Consider the following 26,868-nt stretch of genomic DNA (forward strand, 5'->3'; position numbering starts at 1 on the left):
ACAGCAAAGAACTCATAACCAGAAATAGCAGATTGCTACGAGAAGAGGTGGTGGGGGCATCAAGAAAGACTGGATGGAAGGAATTGCCTAGTAATTGTTTATATTCCCTCCCAATTCTGTGGCTGTCAATCAAAACTAAGATATGTTCTGGAAGGAAGTGACATCTTATGAACATTTGGACAATGCCCACATGCCTTTAACACAGCCTTCCAGTGTGCAGTTGGCCAAGAGCACAGACATTCTGGGGTATTGGCTATTGCAAAACTAATCATGAAACATTACCCCATCTCCACACTCTTTTACGCATATCGCTGCTGCACCCCCACAGCCCTTAATCATGGCTACCCCTCCATGATTTAAACTGCTCACACTTCATGTGCGGGGCCTCGATGCACCAAATAAGAGGAGGACGTTATATCATTACCTTCTCCTGCAAGACGCCACCATCATTTTTATTATCAGAAACTTCCCTTTTACGACAAGATGTCTCCCACATGTCGCATCCTAAATACCCAATCCCCTACTGAGCATATGCCACTACCAAGACAGCTTGGGTTGCAATTATATGCAAAGCCTCCTTTTGCTCTGAAGTCCTATGTCCACGGGGAGAGTGGCCGTTTTTTTTTTTTTTTAACTAACAGTGCAACATGGCCCATAACCCTTTACTCTTTTAAATATATGTCCCTAACCAAGCACAGGATACCTTTCTCAGGAATCTCTTAAGGGAGCAATTGACACGCAACATAGGGGACTTCAACGTAGTCTGGGACCCTAAACTTGACTGTAGTACTAATTCCTTCAGGGAGCTTGTGCTTTGTCCGCAGCCCTTAAACACAACTTCACTGACCTAGGCTTAGTGGATGCCTGGCGCTATAACCATCCAGGCACCCGGGACTTTTCCTTTTCTTCACATGTCCACCAGTCCTACTGCCAAACAGATCATCTTTTCCTCACTCACTCTTTACTGTGGGACCTTGACACCGCACACATTTCTGATATATCTCTCTTTGACCATGCACACTTAGAATTGACCTGGTTTACAGTAGAGGTGACAGTCCAGGCTTGTCTGCAGTGGCGCCTTCCCTTGAAGTGACTTTGCGATCCAGATGATGTCAAGGAGATCAGGAAGTCGACAAACTATTTAGCCTGCAATAAACAACCTAATATCTTGCACCACATATTATGGGATGGGCTTACAGCCACCATCAGGGACACTATTACTTCTATATCTATCACTGGGTACGACAGGCAAGATTGGTCGATACTGGCCTGGTAGATGACATCTACCCCACCCAGTGCAACAAACAGCCCTTAGCCTTATTACGGGGTCAGCTGCAGGGGCACCACACTAAAAGGGCGGATCGGTCCTTGCTTGCTCTAAAACAAAAGTACTATGAAGGCGGAAACAAAGTGGGAGCTTTCTTGGCACGAAGACTCCAGTAACAACGAGCCCGCACTCATGTCTCTAAAATCCAGGCTAGGACTGGTACCTGGGCTACCTTAAAGAGGGCTAAACAACAACCATCCCGGGATTTTTACTGCACCCTCTATAAAAGGAGAAGAGTCTCCTCGGGAGGCCACTGAAGCTCACCTGGAGGATTGTCTGTAGAACCCGCTTGACCCACTCCACTCGGAACTGCTCAAGGCCACCTCATCATGCTACAGAGCTTCAGAGTGCCCTGAAGAAGCTTCCCCTTGGCAAAACCCCTACCTCAGTCCCACAAGAAGACAACGCATCTGCAACAAGATGTGCTCATTCATCTGAGGTGTAAAAACGCCCTCACTTTTTCAACACAGTGCTTGTGCTTCCCCTGAGACAGGTCAGGGCTGGCGTGCCCTAACCCCCTCGAATACTACTGGGCAGCCCATCTACACCAGATCTTAGAGTGCGTTGTCTAGGAAAGCGACAAACACTGGTTACATAAGGACCAGGCAATGGCCTGTTGGCCCTCTGGGATCTGGTGTGGCTTCTCAAACACGCGAAACCACCAAGTGCATATATATAGTGGTTCCAATAAAAGCTGTCTTGAAGTTGTGGGACAAGATGGCTTTAAGGTGAGGCCTTACAAATTTTCTTCACCCAATACCCCCTGGCATGGAGCTCCAATTTTATGCCAGCCTTACAACCATACTCCTGTGCACATTGGTAATTTGAGGAGGAGGGGAGATTGAAGCACTCTTAGAGACCGTCTCGAAGGTGATTATCAAAACTTTTGACCAATGTCAAAAGGACTTCTGCATCCTGGAGTCCACCTGATTACAATACTGTCAGCTGCATCATCGAGACCTCCATCCCACCAATGTTCAGGGCGCGATCCACCAATTTACTCCCTTTGAGACTTTGGTTTGGTTGTTTGATGGGACCTGGGGGCTTATCACTCATATGTACCAAGTACTCCAACATTTTACCCATCCACACCAACTCCCTTATCAAAAGCAATGGCACGCAGACATGACTGATGACATTTCCCAGAAACAATGGAAACAACTGTTGTGAGTTAACCCCAAGTTTAATAATAGCATACCCCAACGCGAGATGGCAAATAAAGAAATGCACAGATGGTACGTAACACCAACTAAAATTCGTTATCTTTCTCACATCTTCATCACGTTGCTGATTTTGCTCCTCGGCTCAGGGAGATTTCTGTATATGGTGGTCATTCAGTTATTACAACATTCTGGAAAGAATTTCTCAGTCACATTAAAGGGACCTTAGGTTTCCCACTCCCAGAATCCTATTTCACTGTGATGTTTGGCATCCGCCCCCTACATCGAAAGCTATGACATGCTGAATGGCGTCTAATCAGTCAGACGCTGGGAACTGTCAAACAATGAACTGCCTTACGCTGAAATAAACCAACAGCCCCACTGATAGTTTTATGGTACATTTTAGCCATGGAACTCTTATACCATGTTCGGCAACCTCTCATACACCATTTTAAAAGACTGGGGCACCCATGTTTCACACACCCCATACTCAAAGCCCCTCAACTGTTTAACCGAAAAATGTCCATGTTATTCAGCCTATGGGTGCAATGGGGGCTCGTAATCTACCTGATGTCCCTTTCCAAGCCCTACCTGCGCCCTTGCTTTTACACTGTCTCACACAACCCTTCCTAACCCCCCCCCCCCCCACCACCCCCCCCCCACGAATTGCGAACCAGTTAATTTCTTGTTCTACCTATGGGAACATGTTTCTATTCTTTAACACTCTTCTAACCAGCATTATAGTTGTGTGTGTGTCTTGGACAAGCTGCACTGGCAATTCTTGGTCATTATGTCAACCTTCAATAATCCTCCTGCCACAAGAGAAGGCTGGACACACGGGAGTGTTGCTTTGGGGAAGTAAGTGCACACAGTGCCTTTGACCACCTGCAGTGGTGGCGACATGCTCGGTGAGTCTGATTTTGCTGTATATATTTTTCAGTGTGCAACTACAAGCACACACCCCTCCCGGAGGATCTAATAAGTGAATAGCGTAGACACTAAAAGTAGGTCACGTATGCACCACGTGTGTTTTCTTAGAGGTGCCTCACACCTTGAAGTGTGTTGTAGGGTTTTCGATATGTAGTATGTCTTGTATTTGTCTTTCTATGTGGATTATAAGTGCCATTAGGCAGGGTGGTGGTGGCAATAGCACCACACCCGAGAGATGCATTTAGCAACTTTTACTCCTTTATTCTTTCTTTGTTCCACAGGTTTACCCAGCAGAACGACAATACCTATGGGTATTACTTAATTCAATTTAGTTGTATATATTGACTACACCACAGAGCATGTAGTAATAGTTCTTTCACTAGTGATAGGTGTACAAGGAGTGATACTAGGGAGTTCACCCTGGTCCGGATGAGCAGTCTAGAGTTAGACTCCGAAACATGTAGACCATTTAGGAGGTAAGGTACATAATATACCCCCCTATCAAACACCCCCTTTTAACCATACCACCCCTGTGAGACATATTAAATTAGTAATATCATCCAGAGGGCGGTATTTTTAACTCACCAAGACCCCACCACTCCAATACCCTTTTAGAATTTACATTGTTGAAACCATTAGTGCTCCCGTGTATTTCGTCAGTGGCAGCACACCTCGTTCTGTAGCAGAACGGCAGGAAACCCAATGATGAAGCATGCCACCAAGGGATAACCCTGTTGGGTGAGGGTTCTTCATACAAAAAAAAAAAACTTTTGTCTCCCTGTGGAAGTTCTCTCGGGCTGGGCCTTTTTGTAAAATTAGCAAAAAACAGCCCACAGACACCCCAACAAAAGTACTACTCCAGCCAGCCGCTGGCTTTAACACATGAAGAAAACCCAATTTTTAGGCAGCAGAACCAAGAAACAATTCAATATTTGCCACTCAGTAGTTTGGAGACCGTGAACGTAGTTCTGGTCATGTAGGGTCACTGGAAATTAACAACATTCCACGATAGGTTAAATGCCCTTGAAATGAAGTTATTTTACTACCACATCAACAAAATATTAAAGTAGTTAGTTGCAGATGACCAGAAAACATAGTGGGCCCCCCCAGATCACTCCTGAAGTGGAGAGGTCATCTTTCCAGGAACAACGCTACCTGCACTACCTTTTGCAGCACGTTATACTGATATAGAGTAGCAGCTTTGGGACCTAGTGTCTGAATGCTACACTTAAGAGATGATGGAGCTTAATGTGGCATATATGAACAAATCCAATGTTTAGCATTAATCCTTCATTCCAATTTAGCTACTGCAAACACGGGAAAGGTGGATAGTCAGTCCTAGAGCTCTCCCAAAACACATATTCAAGTGAAGGAAACATTGTGCCCACACAGGAATATAGTGGCGCCCCGCCACTAATCTTTTTGCATGTCATTGGCACACTTTGCACAATCTCATCTTGCAAATAATTTTTCGTGGTTGATGTAAAAAAAATATATATATTTAAAAAAAAAAAAAAAAAAAAAAAAAAAAAAACACAACAACTGCCATCTACAGGTTCGCTATTCTCAGCCACTGAAGAGTTGACATTTTTGCTACAGGCCAGGAACATTTCACCAGAAAAGGGCAGAAAACGTAAGAGATGTGCTAAAAGCTCACATTCCAAAACAATATTCAATGCAGAACTCTCAGAAGAGAAACCACTCAATGAAAAACCATGACTAAGTGTTGAACCTGGGAATAAAGTTTCCCATTAGGTTAAGATGCAGAATGACCCTTTGCATTAGTTTGACGTTTAAGGAAACAATCAGCACTGGCAATACCAGTAGGTCTGATTTTATTGTTTCCCTATTGGCTTTGCTAATGCGGTTTATCATTCAAGTGCAGCATAGGCAAAAAGCATTTTGGCTAATGTGCTACAGCACTGGGCAAAAAAAGAAAAAAGTGCAATGATGCAGCTGGTGGCATCATCATTTTGTAGGGGTTTGCATTTGTGATGACGTGTGTGCCAATAACCATGTGTGCGCACTTATCAAATAACGCAGGCAGCATTTTTTTTTTTTTTAATTTACTAATACAAAATGGATCTGGAAATTTAAAAAATGAAAATCTGTTAGCGCAAAAATGTAAAGCCAGGGGAGGAGGGGAAAAGCAGCACGAGGGAGACAAAAGCAACACGTGAGGGAGTCAGCACCACGGAGTGCAGGGTGGAATAATTCGGCAGGAGATGCAAGCAATAGAGAAACCAACAGACGAAGGAGAGCACAACAGAGACCTCAAGGTAAGTATATGGCAGGGGGAAACACACATGGGAGAGAGGTAGAAAACACGTGCACTCTATCGGAGTTCTAAACCAAAGGGGAAAATACTAAAAGTGCACAACTGAAGTATACAACCAGCCAACCAAAAGGATAGTAAAGAGGCTATGCTCCAGTGGACAAACACAATAAAAGTAAGGCAAGCCACAGAATAACAAGCAGGCAAATGAGAATAACAATAAGGCCAGTCAGTGGTAAGCAACGGGTGGGCTGTAAGCAAACAAAGTACGCTTGCTTCTTCTGTCGTTTGATTTTAACTGCAAAGAACATTATTACCTTCAATATTAGCGTAACACCCCTTCTAAACAGATTTTTCTATTGTCAAGTACCTCACCTCAAGCATCCAGGTGCCTGCGGAAGCTATCTTAACTTACAAGACCAGTACGAATGCAAGTTGGAGAAGAGGGAAAAATAAAAACATTTAGAGTCACTTATTTAAGAAAGGAACAACTGTTCAAAAATCCCAAAAGAACAGCAAGAGTCACCACGTCCCGAAAACAAGATGGCAGAGCACATCCTAATCTGCTAAAAAGTGAAAGTAGGTTGCAGGCGAATCAGAAAAGCCACTGTCAGCGGCATGGGGTAAACTAATGAAGTTTTCACCTTTCTTCAGGTGGGCTTTGGCAGAGATTATCAGCACTGCCCACACGGTGGCACTGTTACATTTGGTAAGAGGGCAAATTAACTATTCACTCTGTAAAAGTGGACCAACTGTTCCCTCTACATAAATTCTCATGCTTGAATCATCATGAGATCTGTCTCGTTAATAATACAGTATTAATATGCACTGTGTTTCAAAATAAGTGTACTCAAAATCAATGTTTGGAATACAATATTTAAACAATATCAACACCGCATTCCATATATTTGTGTCCCATCTTGCTATTTACATACATTTATGGTCAAGCAGATAAATAAAAGCAGCAACTGAGTTGGTTGGTTCCTTACACTCAAGACAGGCATATCTTCGGAGTTAAGAAATTTAAATTTAGATGCTTTATTATTTCAAGCAATAAAAGGATTACTTTATTTACATTTCGTACTGATAAAAGTATATATTCAAGAGTAAATAATACTTCTACATTTAATCTTTGTGGTTGATTAAATGATTTCACAGAAAACCCAATGTTATCAGTAGCTCATATTTAAGATGAATGAGTTTCCGTGTGAAATATCCCTACCAAATCTTAGGGCGAAGAAGACTGGGGCACCACCTCCAATGTAAAAGGGGGTTTATCAAACTGCAGTTGGCACCAGGCGAATTTAACAGTGTCAATTCCTCTACTAATATATATCTCAATGATATGACTGCCGTTTATGCACTCACAAAGCCCACAAAAAAGATTTCTGGAGGCCGAATACAGCAAGTTAACTCACGCCGATTTTTCTATGAACCGACAGTGAGAGCCTAATAGTGGGCAAAAGATTTCAGGCATGCCCCAAATCTGGGGTTCATTCCCGTCGTCGTTCCAATTATGCATGTAGCTTTATATGCACCACAGATGACCAAGATCTACTTTATTTTTTAAAAGCATGCCACCCTCTAAAGCAATGACATCACAACATTTGACAGAACGAATAGGTCACAAAAAGTAACTAAAATCTAAAGTTAGTTAAGTTAAAAGGAAAACACTACGCATCTGCTTACTTAACAAAAATGTTGTTAAAGACAGGTTTGAGCAAGAGGGGAACGTGAAATGTACTTTCTATAGTCAAGCAGTGTAGTGTATGCTCGGGACGGACTGGAGGTGGTTGTCTAGCCCTGTATGGGCCAAAACAAAACTTCTGATACAGTCCCGCACACTCAAATTAAACACATTTCCACATACTTATACAATTGTCTGATATCAAAATTTGATGAGTGTTACACACGGTCACTTTTGTAGCTTAACACTACTGGAACATAAATAATCCAAAAACGGAGTTTGCAATGCCTGTAAAATAATCAGAATCTAACCCGTATTTTGGTAAAATAAAATAAGGGCAGCTATTTTTCAGCATAGAACAACTGCCTTTTGTTAGGTACCCCTCTCTATTTTTTGGGAGTAACTAAGCTTTAAAAAGATAGGAGTAATTCACTCTCCAGAAATAGCAAAATGTGAAGGGGGAAAGTTGGACATGATCAGTTGACTTTACAACTGGACTCACATAGAATGGTTATGCACACCACTTTCAATAGCACTTATAAGCTTTAGCCAACATTTTCTAATACTCTTTATTTGAAAATGGTGAAGACCATGTATCTACAGCTCGATTGATACGCCATTAATTTCACCGAGCCCAAAAACTGGAGATAGGTAACAGAGATTTACTACCAACAGGGCAATAACCGTCCATGTTCAAGAAGAAAAATGGCTCTCCTTCCTCGCAGCTATCATTTTTAACAGCACCTACATATCTGTATTTGTATACAAGAGATACTTTTAGCTTTGTTGCCAAGGCTTAATCGAATTAAGAATTCAAGATCTGCTGGAGTACATACATCTACTCGTTTACATTATTTCAATATGGGCCATAAAAATTTAATTGAACTTGACAAACCCAGGTCGCAAGCCACTTACACCTGAAACAAGCAGTTATTACACTATAATTTAGAAGAACAGAAAGTTTACTGTCACAACTAAACAGTTTTAAATCTTGGTACAGCATTTTAAATACTCACACCGATTTAAATAGCTTCATAAGTACCTTCAAAGAATAATCTGCAATGAACAGACAGAATTACTGAATGTGGAAACCATATATTTGCTTTTAGTGTAGGCTTAAAACTGATTCCAAGCAAATTTGAGAGTTTTGTGCTTGCCCAAATCAAATTACTAGTAAACGAATATAACCAACATATGATCTGCATGACTTAAAAAAGCACCGGCGAAGCCAATAGGCCAGACGTTGTCTGCTAGCCTTCTGGGATTTTCTAGATTTTTTGTTTTAATGCGACCCCGTAAAACTTTAGTCAGAAGGGAACTGCTGAGTCTTCGATTTTTAGAAATGGCTAAAATTAAAAACAGTTTTGGTCTCCAAAACACGCCCATTGACATAGTATTTCTCGGTACTGAAGGAAACTGCTTTAGGTATGATGTGCTCCTTATGAAAGAGGAAGAGTCTTAACTAAAAATGAAGTTAGCCAATGGTTGGAGCGGAGTGACTCATTGCCTCATTCTGTAGTTGCCAAAAGAAATATGTAATGGACACAAAAACAGACCAATGGATGGAGAGAGCCAGCTGAAAGCGTCTAGGAGTCACGGTACCCCTCCACTCCATCAACAATGTAAAGAAATAGCACATTATACTCTGTGCAACTGCATGAATGGTTTATGCCATGGTACTTTAATTTCAGTTGTTAAAACAAGTGCAGCTAATCAAAACCAGGAAGCAGAGGGTTACATTTGCGCATTATGGTTTAAAAAAAAAAATAATAATAAATAAATAAAATAAAACAACACTAAAGAAATCTTGTGACAATTAACACCTTTAGTTCTTTGTGTAACATGATTGTTAAATGTAATCTGTGGCATTTCATGGTTTTTATTCTGTGAATTTTGCTGCACTGTGGTAATAAACTACACACACACACCGTTGTACTGTAGTATTAAATGTATAAGTGTGTATTTACTTAGTACAGTGGCTTTGAATCATTTGATACTGGACCACAATACTATCTGCAATCGCATAAATATCTACAACATCCAGACAACCTGATACACAGCGGACGCACAAATGAGGCCAGGTGCATGTGCAGAGGTGCAAAACAGGTTCAACTGATAGAAATATATAATTTGAGGCATTTTCTAAAGGCGGAGGGCTTTTTGTGTAGTGTTGCTTGAGTGGTCAATCAGAAGGCAGTTTTTATTTTTTGTGTTTCATTGACTCGTCTACAACCTTTTCTATAGCGAGAGCTACTTCTTATCACTGAAAATCATTGTGAGCTACTGAAGGCTAAACAACGAAAGCATTATTACCAGACAACCACCACATGCCCAGCTTTGTCGACTTTAAGCCTAATGCCGATTGTGCCATATACCATGGTTTGAACAAAATACTTTGACTACAGGCGCTATGTCAGCGCTGCTATGTGTGTCAGTGACAGCATGGTCTTTGGGGATTTATGAACATGTGTGCATATGAATGGCATATGTGCATAGTTAACTGAAAGTCTGTCATATGTACTTGTGACACAGGACATACCTTACGCCATATGTGGCACTGTTACATGTATAACACAAACCTATAACCATTTTGTTTTAAATGGGAGGAATTGAAAGTGTAAAAATGTTCATAATGTGGAACTTTTTTCTGCACTTTAAATTTCTCCCGTTTAAAAATTACAGTTTTTCAGTTCTAAATATAGCACAATGTTCTACTGAGCACTGGGAGCAAGAGGCCTGTGGTTTGTAAACGCAACAGTTAGAAGAAAAAAAATTAAAATGAAAAGGTAACTTAATTATAAGATAACTTTTCATTTTAGTTTTCTCAGATTTAAAAGCATTGAGAAACATAATTTTGTTCTCATCTCCAAGTTGACAAGGACTTTTAAGAGTTAAATACCTTAATGTTTCAGTTGTTCACCTTTATGCCCTGGGTCATAAATCTTACTCCAGCACTGCTCCTTATCAGGCTTTGCGATCTGCAAGAGATGATGATAATGTAAAATAAACAAAGCCTTCCCTTAACTTTAGATGGACAAATGTGACCCCTGCCTATTTAAAAATGAACTCCAGGCTTTTCAGCTACTCACAAGGGGGCTGTGACAATCCATTGACTGGTTGTAGACACCTGGTCTGGAACCTCAGAGCCAATGACAAAAGTATGTAACTATCATTAGGGCTTTATTTCCCTTTCTCGGTTCTGCTGGAGGATTGAGGTTTAAAACTCCTGCCCTTTCCAAAAAAAACAAAACAAAAAAAAAAGATTTTTTGGACCACCTTTCTTGGTTTTAAAAAAAAAAAAAAAAAACACACAACAACAAAAAACCTGTTGTTTGACATGACAGAATTTAAAAGTATGCTTGCCTGCACTGATGCACGCACCTTTTTTTTTTTTTTTGTTTTATTTTTACCTTTCGTATGTCGGTACTCCTGAGGTACCCAAGTACTGTGGTACTACACAGGGGCTGCGCTGTGTCCTGCTGTAGTACCGCAGCGTTTGTTTTTTGTTAACTGTTGTGATCCCTCCAACGTGGGCATGCAGGTTATGGGCCTACTCACTCTGCCCCCTTAAGTGACCTTTTTTCTACAAATTCAGGAATCGGGGACAGGGTCCTCAAGTCTTGTAAGGCAACAGCAACATTTTGTTCAATGTTGCAGCCAGCAAGTCTGATTGTTATGAATCAGCTGGACAGAAATGTCAGATAGGAAAAAAAGGTTCCACAGTCAATCAGAAGCATTTTTTTTGTTTGTTTAAATTATAAAAAAAAAAAAACACAAAAAAAAAAAAAAAAACACACACTTTAACCCACAGTGAGACCAACCGTTCAGATACTCAACTTTTATCTGAGGGCTAACTCCTTCATGCCCAATCCCAGCCTCTCTTGAAAGGCTAATTTTTATATAAAAAAAACGCTATACACATTTACACCAAGTCACAAAGGACACACTTCTGAGTAAAATTCTGTTTGCCAAATTTGGTATAATTCTGTTCAGCCTTTTCCTCTGTATCAATTTTCCATGGGAAATAACATTTTGGGGACCCCCTAAACTTTTGTCTTTGCCTCTTGCGCAACAGATCAGCTCTAAACAGTCCAGGAAGGATCAAAGGTGGATGAATGTTTTTGGAAAGTTTCACGCAGATTCATCTAAAGGCACCAAAGTTATTAAGAACACAAAAAAAATGTTCTTCCCATGTAAACTTTGACTTAACTATAACTACACATTGACAACCGGTACTTTGCTATATATAAATTATAGGTGGCTCAACTCACTGGCAAGTTCAGTAATCAAAGATATATTTTTTGCAATTCAAAAAAAAGTTCGGTACAATCAAAAGTTGTCCCTTAACCAAATAAATCTATTCACTTTAATTGTCCACAAGTAAATTTTAGCGATCGTAAATGCTTACACACTATGGCCTATGTGATGTGAAACTTATGTGAAATGTACTTGGTAAAGCACAATACAACACCGTAATTGAACTGTTCGAAGAGTACATTCAATATGAAAGTCATCTTCACTGTTGGAACTTCACTTATTTGAAAATCTTCCAACACACAGAATAATAGAAAATGAACTGTAAATAATGAGGTTTTCAAAGTGACACTAGAGTAGAGCAAAGCTTGAGATGTCAGTAAATTCAGTAGAAATCAAGGTCACCTGTTTCTATGCTGCCCGGTTACCGATACAGTCACGCAGCTAATGGATCTGAGGGAGTGGTGGTAAGAGCAGTCAAGCCATGAATGATTCCCCAAGCAGGTGTGAGCAGAGCCTTAGCAGTGTGAAGTCAGTTTCCAAAAACTCAAAACTAAGGTACACGCAACTCAAGTCCAGTGATAGAGCGGTTCTGGGAGAAAGTACTAGGCTACCTATACAAACTAGTGGGGAGACTGGTCCCCGAGGAGGCAGAGACTTGCTTAGTGGGCCTGACAATGTGCATACAAAAAAAAAATACAAAAAAAAAAAAAAGCAAAAAGTTTTTGTAGATTTGTTAACTTGGCCCTGGTACTGGTGAAGCGGTGCATAGCGACGTTCTAGAAAGGACAGCCCCGGACCTTCAGAACTGACTAACAGATCTATACAGATGGGCCACAGTGGAAGCACATGTGTTGACTTGCCCTAGGTTGATGGGAGACCAGGAATCCCGATACACACAATGGTACGGGTTCCTGGCAAAGGTAGAAGCCAAGTCAGACACCAGACTAGAGGTTTTACTCTGCGGTGAACACCTTCAGCGCTTACATTACCAACAGGCATAATGGAGTATTAGACGGAATATACAGACATCCCAGACGAGGTTATGTGACACAATCATCCAGGGCCATTGCAATCTCAGAACCCACATATTTCCCCATCTCCAGAAGTTCTCCTAAGCTAGCTGAGCTTGTTGACCGGTTACTTGGTTAATGTATTTCTTGCATTCTCAGTCAGCTTCTGGCTCACGCTATGTGCGTTAACAATGCAGGATCAATAATTTGGCTGCGGAAATCTACAATTGCGTACATAGGGGAGGCAAAACAAAGCCCCTCTGTTGTATACCCTACTGGAAGTAACCCTAACAAGTCTAATGTTACTTTAAATCTCTGACCCAAAAATTATTGTTGTGACTAAAAAGACAATTCACGAGATAGGCTTACATTAAACCGGCTTATTTGGATAACGTTAAACGCCTTGGTGTTGAAAATGCAGGGCATGTTTACATAATAAAATGAACTATTATACTTCATTGTTTGGTCTTCTTAACAGCTTTGTACATTGGAAATCTTAAAATACATCTGTAGAAGCACCTTGGAACTTGCAGCCTCTCACGTCCAGACCCACTAATTTAACTAAAACCTGGTCATGCGTCCTACAATATATCAATATTAAACGGACATGGTGAGTCTGACTGTTCTCCATATTGACCAGTGTGAAAAGCCTGGAAGTCCTATGAATTGAAGCAGTTCGTGAAATCCCACATTGCTTTCAGCATCCCTGAGCTTTCTTACTGTTGCGATTTGAAAAAGTATCCTTTCTTGCATTCCTGCAAGGAGAGAGCGTATTTTTGAAAATCCAGTGATTCAAGAAGGTACCTTACAGGGGGCAGTGTTTCCTCTTGTTTGAACCTTGACACATGAATTCTCTCCCTTTCCACTTATTTGCGATGAGGGTAGACAAGCCTTCAGGGCACATCTAAATGGTATCTACTTAGCACAATTCTTTTACGCCACGCAAAGCATGAACTTGACACTGCTACTGCCAAAATGGGCCGATGGGGGTAAAATGCACTCTATAAATTAAAACACCACATCTCAATTCACAATTTGGTGAAAAAGATTTAAATGTATATAAAAAATCTGAATACTAGTAGAAATCATTACTCCACAAATACACACCTTAACTGTTATATTGTTCTCAAAACGCACATGTGCACATTAAAGCATAAAACAACGTCGCGAAAAATCAGTAAATAAACAACACATACAAGATATCTGCAAGAGCACCACGCGTGTGTACTTTGGACATTAAAATCTCCAACATGAGAACTAAAAGAAAGAAAGGATCATCAGATCGCTCTGGTGGCGTTGAACAGCTTTTGACATCGAAAAGGACTTAGGGCCATATATACGAACACTTTTTCCCATAGACACAGAATGGGTAAAAACCTTTGCTACATCTGGCCCTGTGAATCTACTGTATCGTGCATAAAAAAAAAATAAAAAAAGAGTTTCTTAGCTTGCTTACAAGTGTTCACTCAGAAGCTCAATTTCTAACCTACACTAAATAATTAATAGCAGGCGTGGCCCAAGCATTTACTTTTAGAGAATAGCGAGCCTAAAAATAATAATCAGTCCCTACTTGGCAGCCAAAACCGACAAAATGTAAAGCATTTTTGTGGAGCAGCAGCCAATTCCATTCTGTGAATTCTAGAGAGATGAAATAGTTGCGTAGGGGTGTGTATGAGTTTAAAGAGCAAAAGAGAAGGCAGTGCAAGAATTCAAACAATGTACTGAAGGGGCACTGGTGTTGGTGGGAGGCGGTAGTGAACAGAATAGCTGTTTTGAATTCTCTCAGTTATGAGCCCACCTCTCTACCCCATCCTCTAGAGAGCCTGTATCTTTGTAACAGATATAGCAACACTTAATTGCAAAGTCAGCCTCCAGAAGAAGGAAATAACCTACATTACAGTTAAAAGGCTATTATTAATCAATTAATAAAAGCAGCTGAGGAAAAAAATTGATGACAGACACCTTGCAAGAGGCATTATAACTGTTTAGTGCACAAAGCTAAGTCTCTAGTAGCTTCAGGATTATCAATGAAGGAGGTGCATTAAGAACATTTTATCATCAACAATACGCAGTTTGTTTTAAAATCTAATTTCCACATCCTTAACATATCAAAAAATTATAGTGAAAAAACGTAACAAAGATGGGTAATAACCAAAAGCGTAACTAACTAGTACAGACTACTGACATTAATACTAACGGTTGAAGTTCTTGCCCTGTTCCTAAAACTCCACAAGCAACGTCCACTTCTGCCTTTGTTTTTTCTGTGAATTTCTAAGTATTTTTTTTTAATGTGAAGTAAGTTCTAATTACAATACGTCTGTGACTAACCCCTGTCGAACACTGCCTTTGCCGCACCAGGCATGGGACTGTCTGCAAGTCCTGCGCCCAACACCAACAGATTCCTACTCCCGGTTAGCCTTTTTTTTTTTTTTAACCTGGTCCGTGGCAGTACAAGATGTCATGCTGGCTTCCGTGGGACTGTGACATTCCCCCCAAAATAAAAAATAAAAAATTATATATATATATTTTTTTTTAAGGTTGTCCCAGCGAGAGACCCACCCACTACAAGGGCCAAGGAGTAAGGTTATCCCTACCTTGCCCCTTACCCAGTAATGGTGGCCTCAACACTTCTCTTCATGTTGCAACCAGACAATCACAGCTCTCAGTCCCGTGGGACCAGACTTTGGGGTGCCAAGGGAGGGGTGGGGATTAGCGGAAGCAACACTCAGGGTGAGGGGGCTGATTCAAACACTCAGAGGGGCAGAAGTAACAACAGGGCAGGTGGGGGAAAGCAATACAGAGTGTACAGGTCAAGGAAAGTAAACAGAACAAGATGGAGTGCTAGGGGAGCAAGCAAGTGAAAGAGCAATGTGGTGAGGACGGGGAAGTAGCAAGAGGGCAGGAAAGCAAAGGCAAAAGCACACAGGGCAAGCACAACATGGCAGTCCTCACCACATTGTTCTCTTTCACCTGCTTGCTGCCCTAGCACTCCACCTTGTTCTGTCTACTTTCCTTGGCCTGTACACTCTATAAGCAATGGGTGGTCTCCAAGCTCTGTGTGTTCTTGGTAAGCCCACAATATGTCCTGCAGCAGAGAATGCATGTGCTGTCTAATAGTAGGCCAGACCTAAAAGGAGGGCCCAGTAAAACGTCGTGTCTCTCTGGACTTATTACAATAAAGTTTGACACAGTCTGAGGTTTTTTTTCTTTAACTATTAGCTCCTTTAATCATTAGTTTCTTTAACTGGCATTGTTCCTACAAATTTTCTACACCTCTGCATTAGTTTATTTAACCATTTTTTCCTGTAAAAAGCATTGTTCCTACATAAAAGGGGGGAAACGCCCGAACATAAGGAAAAACTAACATACAGCACTGTAGTAAAGGCAGACTATTAATAGGAATAAAAGTATCAAAGACTGCAGGAGCAATAACTAGTACAAAGTGTGCTTTTTAGGTCTGCTCAACAGCCTCTTGTGGACTGTACCAAACACTTGAAGGACATAAATCCTATCCCATTGCTTTCCTTTGCTTGGCTCTATTGTCAGTCATTGTCTTATTAAATGGTTTGCCCACTACTCATATTTGTCCCTCCCCTGGTGCATAGTCTTTTTACCAAGCTTTAAACTGGGTGATTTGTATCCTTCCACTGCTCACATTTAGGAGGAATAATTTGTCTTTAAGCACGCCATGAGAGTTTGTGTGTTTTTCAGCTGTCTCCCTGTTGTGCTTCACTTCCTAAATACCAAGCCCTTGTTGCTCTATCCAACCAAACTGCTCTCTCATGTTGATGTTCTCATCATATCTGCTCCATTCTTCACTGACTTGCTCCCTCCCTTTGTGTGCTGCTGTTCCTGTGTGTAGTACTCCTTATTCCCGACTTCTCCTTTCACCTCTGCTCTTTTTTTTTTTTCTTTAATCCCCAGTGCACTCACACCACATTTTTGGAGGGCCTAGAAACTACCATTTGTTATGTCGGGGATGCTAGCAGAACTAAGTCCTTTGGGCTTCACAATTAGTGACGAAAATATAACTCTTATTATGCCATGCAAGGTGCTTTTTTAAATGTTGAATTATTTATTTTCTAGGCTAGTTATCAGTCAGCAGTTCGTTACAATACGCCAATACAAACTGCACTTAACTGGGGTGTTATACTTGTTCTTCTTTACAATGTACTAAATGAATCTCCATGCAATGACTAATAAATAGCTCAACTGAAAAAGCTGTACACAATATTTTTCGCCCCATAGGTTTTATGACACCCAGAACGCTTAAAACAAATCTCCGATTTTTGCCATCAATATACACGATGTTATGTGGTTGTGTACTGCTCACATAATGTGGGAGTGCCCAATACTCAGAAGTTTCTGAGAGCAGGTGTAATAACTTCAGCAAAGCTTTGGAGGCTAGTTTTGAAGAAGATCCATAAATGGCCGCCTTCTGGATCAGAAATGGAGAGGGGAAACTGTATGATGAAATGAAGATCACAATGGGGTTGGGAAAGAACTATTAACGGCTGTGTTCTTTGTCGTTGTTTAGGTTTCAGGAGACCTGAGGGACATTTCAGAAAGTGCTATGTTTTTAGAAGAAAACTGTGTCGTGTTAATCATATTAGATAAACATGCCAACACCCCCTCTTGCTTTCCCCAAATAAATATTTGGCAAAGAAAAGTGTATAATATTTAGAGCACAATAACAAAATATCACAGTACCCTCACTAAAACTGGATGCAACCACATTCAGGATTACGAAATATAGATTACTTTTTAAATATAGAGTGGCTCACTGCACTTCTGACATTTCTATCTACTGTTAATAACGGTGTTGCTAATAACCAATCTTATGATAGTCACTTTAATGACCTCAGAGACTGAATCGGCCTTGCCAAGATGCGAACTCGTGAACGCGGCTCACTGAATACTTCAGCTAAACATTGAGCTCACCAAGAGATTCTGCTAACAAAGGGCAAAAATCTGCAAGTAGGTAATCCACCGGAAGGCCATTTTTCTTGCCCCTCCCTAACTGGCGAAACTTTACACTGTCTTCCAACTAACGACTGAAGCTAGAGTACATTCTGGAGGACACGTATGTAGGTTTGGCCACAATGGCCTGTTTTTCTTCCGACTGACAGCACTTATACTGCACACATTAACTGGGTTTCTTTGTGCTAGTCTTAAAACTGTGTAGCGAACCAGACTCGCAAGTGCTCAGCTGTTGCCTGACGAATGTGCATGTGGGATAGTCTGATGTGCAGTAGAAGAAAGCTCCAGATGGTAGGCACTTAAGTGAAAAGGACAGTTCACCTAAGGTACTGGGCTGGAATTTTGGTAACATCAGAATAGCTTATTTTGTAAATTGCGACAAGAGAAGCAGGAAAGACATTGTATCTTAAAATAAAAGTGATCCGTCACATGCAGAATTCTACAACTGTTGATACACAGTCTCTTTCTCGGTGCCAGTCATCATAGCTTATAGCTGTATTTTTAGCTCTCTAGTCCACACCCAACAGGGTGTTTCGTAACCTGATACTAGACATTACAGTGATCCAGTATCCTCTCTCTGACCACCAACTTCTGTTTTTATGAAGTAAAAAAAAATGGTTTTACTATGCAGAGATCAAAGTCGCAATTCTTTACTACCTTATTAACAAGGGTAAGAAGGCTGTGGGAGTGTCAAATAGGATGCCAAGCTAGTTAACTTGATATGTGCAACTGGAAATCTACATAAAATATGTTTGTCACTGGAGTGGCTGCTAATGGAAGCTGACTTTTGGACCAAAAAGCAGAATTGTTTTTTTGAGCGGATACCATGGCAATAATTACAAGGCAGCCATGGCTAAATGTCTACCAGTACATTTTCTAGTTATCCATTTGGGTAAGGTCAGAGGAAAAATTCATATAAACCTGAATGCTTTCTGCAAGGGATTGGACCCTGTATCCTCGGAAAAGATTGAAAAGAGGGTAACGGCACACATATAACAGGTTTTAACAAAGCCAACAGGTCTCGCCTATGCAAGAGCTGGTAGCTTTACCAATGTTTTTTAGCCATGTTGTTGCTACCAATGTGGCTGCTGTTAAGCATGGCTAAAGGTTAATGGCATAGAGGAGAATGGCCTGGAGTGTCATAGTGAAATGTTGAAGTCGATGTGAAGTGGCAGAGTGTGTCATGCATTGGAGTGGAATAGTGTGGAGTTGTGCAGATTGGCATACACTAGAGTGTCAGAGTAGAGTGGACTGCTGTAGAGTGAACTGGCGAGTGTTGCAGAGTATAGTGGCACTGAATTCAGCATTGTAGAATGCACTGGTATTAGAGTGGTACATAGTAAAGTGGTGCAGACGCATAGAGAGGCGCAAAGTGCAGCGGCACAGAAATGAGTAGCGTAGTGTGCAGTTGCAAGCTGAGTGATACAGATAGAAGGGGTGTAAATTAGAGTCAAGTGGCACAAAGTGCAGTGTAGAGATGAGTGGCATAGAATGCAGTGGAACAGAATGGTGCAGAGTACAATACCACAGGGTGAAGTGGCATTGAGTGGAGTAGTGCAGAGTAGCGTGACAGAATTCAGTGGCGGAGTGAGCAGTGATGAAAAGTAGAGGGTCAGAGTGCAGTGGTGTAGAGAGAAGTGACACAGAATACAGTAATGCAGAGCAGAGTGCAGTTGTGTGTAGTGACTGCAGCTGTGTAAAGTGGATTGGCGTAGAGTGCAGTGGTTAAGAGTAGAGTGGCAAGGAGTGTAGTGGCACAGGGTGGTGTAGATTGTTTCAGAGTGGAGTGGGGCAGGGTAGAGTGCAGTTGCATAGAGTGGCATAAACTGGTGTAGATTGCAGTGGTGCAGGGCAGATCACAGTCACGTATACAGCATGTTCTTACCCAGTATGACAATGTACAACACAGAGTAAACTTTGGCATTCACTTTAATATTCAATTCAATACACACCTTAAGATACAGCAAAATGCATCTAGAGAAAAGCAGATGCAAATTACAAGCATCGAACAGGCATGCAATGTGGGTAAAGTCAAGAAATATATAGGTAGTGGATTGGCGTAGACTGCAGGGCATAGAGTTGAGTGTTACAGAGTAAAGGGCATTGGAGTGGAGTGTACTGCCATAAAGTGCACTGGCTCCCTTGGAAGACAGTGTCTGACATTTGACCTCAGTCTCTGAATGCACAGCAAATGTGATTTAAAGGCCTGTTAACAGAACCCGAGTTTGAGGAAGGATCCAGAAAACATGGTTAAGGCAATGGGAGGGACGAACTAAACCTGGCGAGTCTAAAGCCAGAAAATTGAAAGTCAGAAAGTGTGAGTTACAAACCAAAAAAACAATGGCAATCAACAAGCGGAATGCATTCCTAGGTCAACGTTCTAAAAGCACCCAAGATGTCTTTAGCAAATCAGACAGTTGTGTTGTCTGGTAGCCTGTGACCTAAAAGGTCTGGAACCAGAAAACAAACTGTGGTACTCCACAATCTGGCCTAATGGGGCTAAACGTGTAAGGCCCTAATTTGATCTGGTGGCATCAGATGTTCAAGAGGTACCATAAGCATCCTAGTGCAGTATCCAGTTCTTACCATAGTGGACTGATGCTGTAGAAAGGTGTGGTGGTCTACTGTGTCAAAAGCCTTTTGTAGAGTGTAATGCCGCTAGCAGGAAAGCTTCATTATTGTTGGTAACACAGAGTGTAGACCCCAAAACTCCGGGAGTGCTGTTTCTGACCCATGGCATTGCCTTAATTCTACATCAAACTGCTGCGAATCCAGGAAGTTTTAAAATTGGTGAAAGATAGATTTAGTTTTTTTTTATTAAATTACAGGAAAAGTGTCAATTAGTGGAACACTGAATAACTCAGTGGTAGGGCTTTTAAGGACAGAGGTTTCTAAACCTTCAAAAATATTAATACGAAATTAAAAATAATGGGAGCATGTTGTTTAAGCAGGTGGGAACAGGTTCCATCTGGAGTCAAGTTTAGAATACTTTAAATTAAGGTGTTTCGGTTGAAATGAATTTGAAAACTGCACTGAGTTCCAAATGGACAAGCTTCTGATTAATTAAAGAATGGGTGTTAGGGGGCAAGGACCTCTTTTCTATGTTACAAACAAACAAAAAATAGTCTAGATTATCGCAGCTCTATGAAGGGCATATCACCATATTCCAATATAACAACACAATGCTATCACCGAACTGTACAAATGGCAATAACAAAATGTGAGTGTTTGTGCTAAAGCTACTAAAACAAGTTTCACTGGGCACCAAAGTTGGAAAAACTATGGCACAGAAAGGAACAGAAAAAAATAGACTGCACTCTGATGCTTATAAAATCTGTTCGCAAACTGGTCGGTAGCAATGCAAGATTATGAATTAATCTGGATCACTGAACCGTGGCAGCAGATTTTCCGAGAGTTCAGTCCCATTAGCAAGAATTTATTACAAACGTTTATACACCTGGCTACAGCTAAGACATTTTTCAAGCTAATGTTTTCCCCAACAAAAAAGCAGAATAGAAAATGTGGTTAGACATCAGACTTTTAAGCGGCTACAATAGAATATCAGAGGAGACAGTCTCCACCAAACAAATGTGTCAAAAATAAGATAATTTATCAGCATGCTCTGGATTGTGCTATACAGTCGGGGTATACTGCATGTTATTTTCCAGTATGCTAATGTACAACACAGACTAAAAACTTTGGTATTTACTTCTATATTTAACTCAATACACACCTGAAAAAAACAGCACAACATTTCCAGAAAAAGCGGATGCTAAGTACAAGCATCGAACAGTCTTGCTGTGTGGGTAAAGCGAAGAAGTATCTAGGTAGTCACTGGTGCAGGAGCATCCTGACAGCACCGATAATGGTCGCTGTGCAACTAAGCATTAAAAAGAGCACGATACTTGAGTTCAAGAAAGTGGGATCGTTGGTGTCAAGCTCTAAACTCTTCAAGTATCACTGTTGCATAGACCTTCAACGCAGCAGCAAAAGACCAATAAGATCTAACAGCTCAACAAAAGAAAATAACCACGGGCAAATAACTCGAGCGCAAAACTAAGTCGAAAAGACTTGACTGATTATCAAGCAACATGGTCGTTTAGCATAAATTAGTCCAGTGACAAAAGCGCTTACTTAGAACCAAAATAACTTTTTCAAAACCCCAACTACTTGTTAATACGTAAAAATTAAAATAAAAAGTCTAATCTCATATACCGACTGGCTCGGTGAAAGTTGTTTTGTTTAAGTCAGAGTCCACGTTACACCAACGCACTGCCATCACTTCCCACTCGATGCCAGCCATCCACCATTCTACATCCCAAACAGCTTCGGGTGATACAGTCAATCCATATGGCACACCATAGTGCTCGTTGGTACACTGAAGCGGCCCAAGAGTACCTTTAAAAGTTAAACATGATCTAACACACACACCTCCGTACTTCTCCCTAATCCCTACCATAATCTAACACACTGCTCTCCCATTCCTTCCATGAACACCTCCTGCTCCCTCACTAGGGCTTTAAAGCCCCGTCAGAGCAGCATACGGGATACGGCATCCCTTTCTGCCACCTTCCCACGTGTCTCCCCTTTCTTCTACTGCAGCACTTTGAAGTTGAAAGGGGGGGCGGGAAATCAAGCGATACACACATACCTTATGACAAACAATTCGTTACACAACAACACAATTTCCACCAAATCAGAGTCCACTGAGCACAACATATCGCTCCATAAAATGACCACAAACACTCACTTGAGCTATTTTTATTTGTTTGTAATTTCCACCACTGGCAAAAGCTAAATTTAAGGATTCTGTCAACCCCCGGCATGTTTATCCTATTTTAAGTCGGCCAACACTATATGTAAAACGCCATCGAGGTGAAGTACTTTCGGCTGCGAACAGACGAGACGTTACAGAAGCTCTTTAAAAAACAAAAACAAAAAAAAAGAGAAAAGTACCTGCGGCGACATATGCAAGCGGTGTGCATTTCCTTTAAAATATATGCACTAATCATTCTTTGTACAAAGTCCGAGCTCGGTGGCATCGCGTGTGGCACACGTAAACACTCAACGGCCATTTTTAACAAACTACTGCAATGTTGAATCAGGTTCGAAACTGAACTAATCGCTTCAATTTGAGAGGCTGTAAAGAAATCCCTCTGCAGACAACCAACCCCCTCGGTTGGTTCCCGAGCAGGAATAACATGTTAAAAATAGGAGTTGGCGCAGTCTAAGACCCACTGCATTCCAGCTGGACCAGTGAAGAATTCGGCTGTGCATTCTCGGCACCTTGCCTGCGCAATCCCCACCCGAACATAGATGGGGCTTGGCTACGCACCTTCGATCTTCCTCCAAGGCACCTGTTCACGCTTGGCCTCCTCGAATCTAGACCGCCTGCCCAGACAGGGAAGCACCCCTCCACCTTCCGCTGCACTGTCGGTTCCCTCGTCACTAAATCACGAAATGCCTTGAATTCCGGGAGTTCCTGCACTGCATTCAATGTACCCAAGGCCTACAAGGGTGCGCTAATCTCCTGATTTGCGCTATCCGGCCACAAATCTTCAGTAATGGTCCCCCTTTCCCACCTGCATGTAGGTCCCCTGGGTGCTCCTGTTCTGTCATGCTACCAAGATCTTAAAACAGTCTGTTTTGCCATGCCAAATACCATGCAAGGGCAACAGAAGCAGCTATGGTGTACTACCAGATCATTCCGAAGCTCCCATTCTCTGCTCCCATGCCGTACGGGAATTCTTACTGATCCTATATCCCGAATAACTTATTATACCTAGGCCTCAAATCCTGTCGGAGCTCCTCTTCTAAGCAGCTCCCACATTCTTGAGGAGTCAACATTCGCCCCTACAGGGATCTGTTTGTTCTCCGATGTGAGAAAAGGAGCTCCTGCAGGCGACCCGTTATACAATTCCTTAAAGTCTCACCCGCTCCTGCAGAGGACTCTGTTCTTGCTTGCCCTCAAGACCTGTAGGAGCCCCTATTCTCTCCCGATACCAGACTCGGCCGGCTTTGCCCCTCTTCCAGTTCCTGCCGGCGTTCCAGCTACTCCCCTGCCCCAAGGTCCTGCAGGAGCCCCTGTACTTCCAGGTCACGAAAGGGCCCGTGTTCTCTTGTTTTGCAATGCCCTCAAAAGCTCCTGTGCTCCATTGCCCCGCAAGAGCGTCCGCCGCCGTCGCTCTAACATTTTCCAGGTGACTCTGCAGGCCACACCTTCCCCATACTCCGTGGGCCTTTCTCACGTTCTCTGCACACCAATGCTTCACAAAGAAGCTTCTGAGTTCGGAATCAAGCTGGCTCGCGGCCTCTGTTCATTCATCGCCTATAGACAGTTCACAAGCCTCGCAAACTCCTGCCTTTCTGTAAGCCTCCCGTTCAGAAAAATCCGGTAGCCGGGGCTTCCCCCATGATGTGCATGGAATTGGGTAAAAAAAAAAAAATAGCAGCACAAGAGACCTGGATCTAATTCTATCTATCATTTCAAGGGGCAAGAAAGCAGAAGATCCAACAATCGGACTGGACCGTGTGGGAGTATTCCCTTACAGCACAGCACGAGATCATGTGCAAAATAAAGACCAGGAATGCAAATAACCAGGCGACGCATGCATGACAGAGTATGGCGCCACATCATCAGCAATTGAAAAAAAGACGTCAACATTAGCACCCGACTCACAGCAACATCAAGGCACCAATATTTCCCCTCCGAACACGCTGTCCGGAGACATCCCATGCCAGTAAGAGAAATCACGAGCCACTTAAGGGAAATAACAAACCCTTTTCCCAATACACTGAATTGCACTACCAAAATGCCCTGAGGCAGGGCAGGGCCAAGCCACCCTAAATAAAACAACAGGGCAACGCGGTGATAGGCAAAACGCACCTTCCAGGATCAAACCAAACTACCTGCTTGAGGACAGTACCAAGACTAACACCACTAACACACCAACCGGTGCACATACCTTTGCAAGGCAACATCGAGGCATATATCATCCACTTACCCACGCAATACCGCTTATTCGTGAGCAATACAAACACGGCAATAAAAACCACACACAGCGTAAGCTAAAACACGTATTCCTCCGCAAACAGGCATTACACAAGGCAAGCCAATACATTGTTTCACTACATCAAGTGTGACCCTCAAACACCGTTTCGCTGCAAAATAACCCATCACCTTCCAGGATACATATCACCTCCAAATGATTCCTTAGAGCGACACCAATGCACAGTCAGTGAAAATCCCGGTGACACAGAACTGGAGCAACGGTTGTCCGGGCCCAGTAGTCGAACGCGCGCACTGCCCCAGCAGAGAGCCAGTCAGACACTTACCCGTCTGGTCCAGCAGGTGCGGCCTTTTCATCACCAACGTCGGAAACAGTAACAGCTCCAATCGCCAGCCGTCCCCTTACACAGAACCGGGGCACCAACGTTCTGCCACCTCCGCGGGGCGCGCGTCTTGCCTCCGCCGCCGTCCAACGGCTGCAGCGCGCGCCCAGCAACCTGCGATCGGCGCGAGCCCGGCGCGCGCCCAGCACTGCAGCCCTCTACTGCCCGGCGCGGAAAGCGCCAACTGGACCCTTAGTAGGGGTCTCCGGTCCCAGAGGACCCGTCGCTGCTAAACCACTCAACGAGCGCCTCAATTAAATCCCTGTGGTCCGATGCGCTGATTTCCAGACTAGGGCCTCTTCTCTAGCCCTCTGATCCACCCTCTCTCTCAATGCTCGCTCTCTCTATTCTCCCCCACCTGCCCTATTGGTTTGTTCTTCCTGGACCGAAAGCCCGCCCACATTTTGATAGACACAGCTAGAAGCCCAGGTCCGCAAAGAGGCTCGTCTAGCTGGTCTCGCCCTTCAAATGTGTCCGCCTATCAGCTGCCCGCATTGCGCTTCAGCTCCACCTATTATGACGGCCTTCCAATCGTCTGGGACTATGTACTGAAGACCTAGCTCACTGGCTGCCTCAGCACGTCAGCTACGCCCCTTGCCGCACACGTCCTGTCCCTACATGGTTTCTCCCCCCTTGAGCTTTACCCAGGTAAAAGTCAGATTACCTCTTATGTTGGAAGGGAAGCGACGCTCAACCTTTTCTTTCGTCCCGCGGTCTCCGCCCCATTTCCGTCATCTCGGTTTATTAACCGCTCCCTCCCAAACTATCTATCCCCAACCACTGTTACTAGGCCATAGCGCCTTTCCAGATTAGGCAACAGAACATTTAGGAACCTGACGTTGTTCATGAAAAACACGGGGTTGGTCAAGGTGAGGGGAGGAGCTGTTCTCATTATGCCAGCGGGCTGTGCCTCTGAGCCAGTCACATGGAACTGACGGGGCGGGGGCAGGTCCTATAATAGAGGCATCTCTATGCCGGGGGCGGTGCTGTAGATGGCAAGGTGAACGTTCTATTCATACTCGAGAATAAGTACTCGTTAGTTCACGGGCTACAGTTATTTATTCTAGGTAGCGGTGGCATTTTAATCTGTCGCTATCCAGGACCCCAGCAATCGAGATCACAGTTGTTTGTTTGGAAGCTTTGCAGGCCTGCAGGGGTACGGTGATGGGCATCCAAATAAACAAGCGAGAAACTGCAATGTTTACTCCAGTTTGAATTATGCAGGATCTTTATTTCCGGAACCACGACAGCCAAGAGCTTCCTTTCAGGTCCAGAGTCAGCATTCAGCTGTCTCCCAGCAAGACTCTAGAACCCGGAGGAAATATGTCACAGTGAATACAGGGTTCTCAAAGGTAAACAAGACAAAGTAAAGGATAACGATATGAAAAAAAACATTACATAGAGAATGTGATATACTACAACAAAACGAGATATATGTTTTAAAACAAAAATCATTTAAATAACAAGCCACATATTACATCATCTCCCCCCCTTCGAAACAAACAACAAAAAAAAATACATTAACTCAAAATAAAATCATTAAATTTAGAAGATATTCTAACAATCCTATTACTAAGCGTACACACAAATTTCTGTGAACTGTGATCCTCGCATCAGCTTAACTTCCCTGAGTTTCTACCACATTATGATTAGATCAGCATTCTGGTCTCCCTTCTTCTCTAGCTACTAATTTTGTAGGAACATCATTTAAAAACATGTTACTGTAATTGGAATCTCTCTCTCTCTGCCAGAATAAACTTTTCTGAAGATTTCCGCTTGAGAAGCTGAAATAGGAACAACACTGTTCCAGCCTTTTCCTTCCAACAATACAGATGCTTTGGTGATTTTAA

The 26,868-nt window shown here is 42.4% G+C and overlaps 1 protein-coding gene across 4 annotated transcripts in view; it reads right to left on the minus strand.

Annotated features, from left to right (window-relative positions):
- Positions 1-25,835, minus strand: part of DAG1 (dystroglycan 1) — a 136,925-nt gene extending 111,090 nt beyond the window's left edge. Inside the window, exons 1-2 of one of the 4 annotated variants that reach the window (XM_069206776.1) lie at positions 24,962-25,641; positions 10,279-10,357 (exon numbers count right to left, since the gene is read on the minus strand). The gene's annotated coding sequence lies outside the window, so the exon portion shown is untranslated. Of the gene's footprint in view, positions 1-10,278; positions 10,358-22,961; positions 23,067-24,961; positions 25,642-25,682 lie in introns of those variants that run through there. The other 3 variants (XM_069206777.1, XM_069206775.1, XM_069206778.1) reach the window with 3 other exon arrangements.
- Between the last annotated feature and the right edge of the window lie 1,033 nt (positions 25,836-26,868).

The sequence above is a fragment of the Pleurodeles waltl genome, chromosome 9 (genome assembly GCF_031143425.1).
Source record: "Pleurodeles waltl isolate 20211129_DDA chromosome 9, aPleWal1.hap1.20221129, whole genome shotgun sequence".
Classification (NCBI taxonomy): domain Eukaryota; kingdom Metazoa; phylum Chordata; class Amphibia; order Caudata; family Salamandridae; genus Pleurodeles; species Pleurodeles waltl.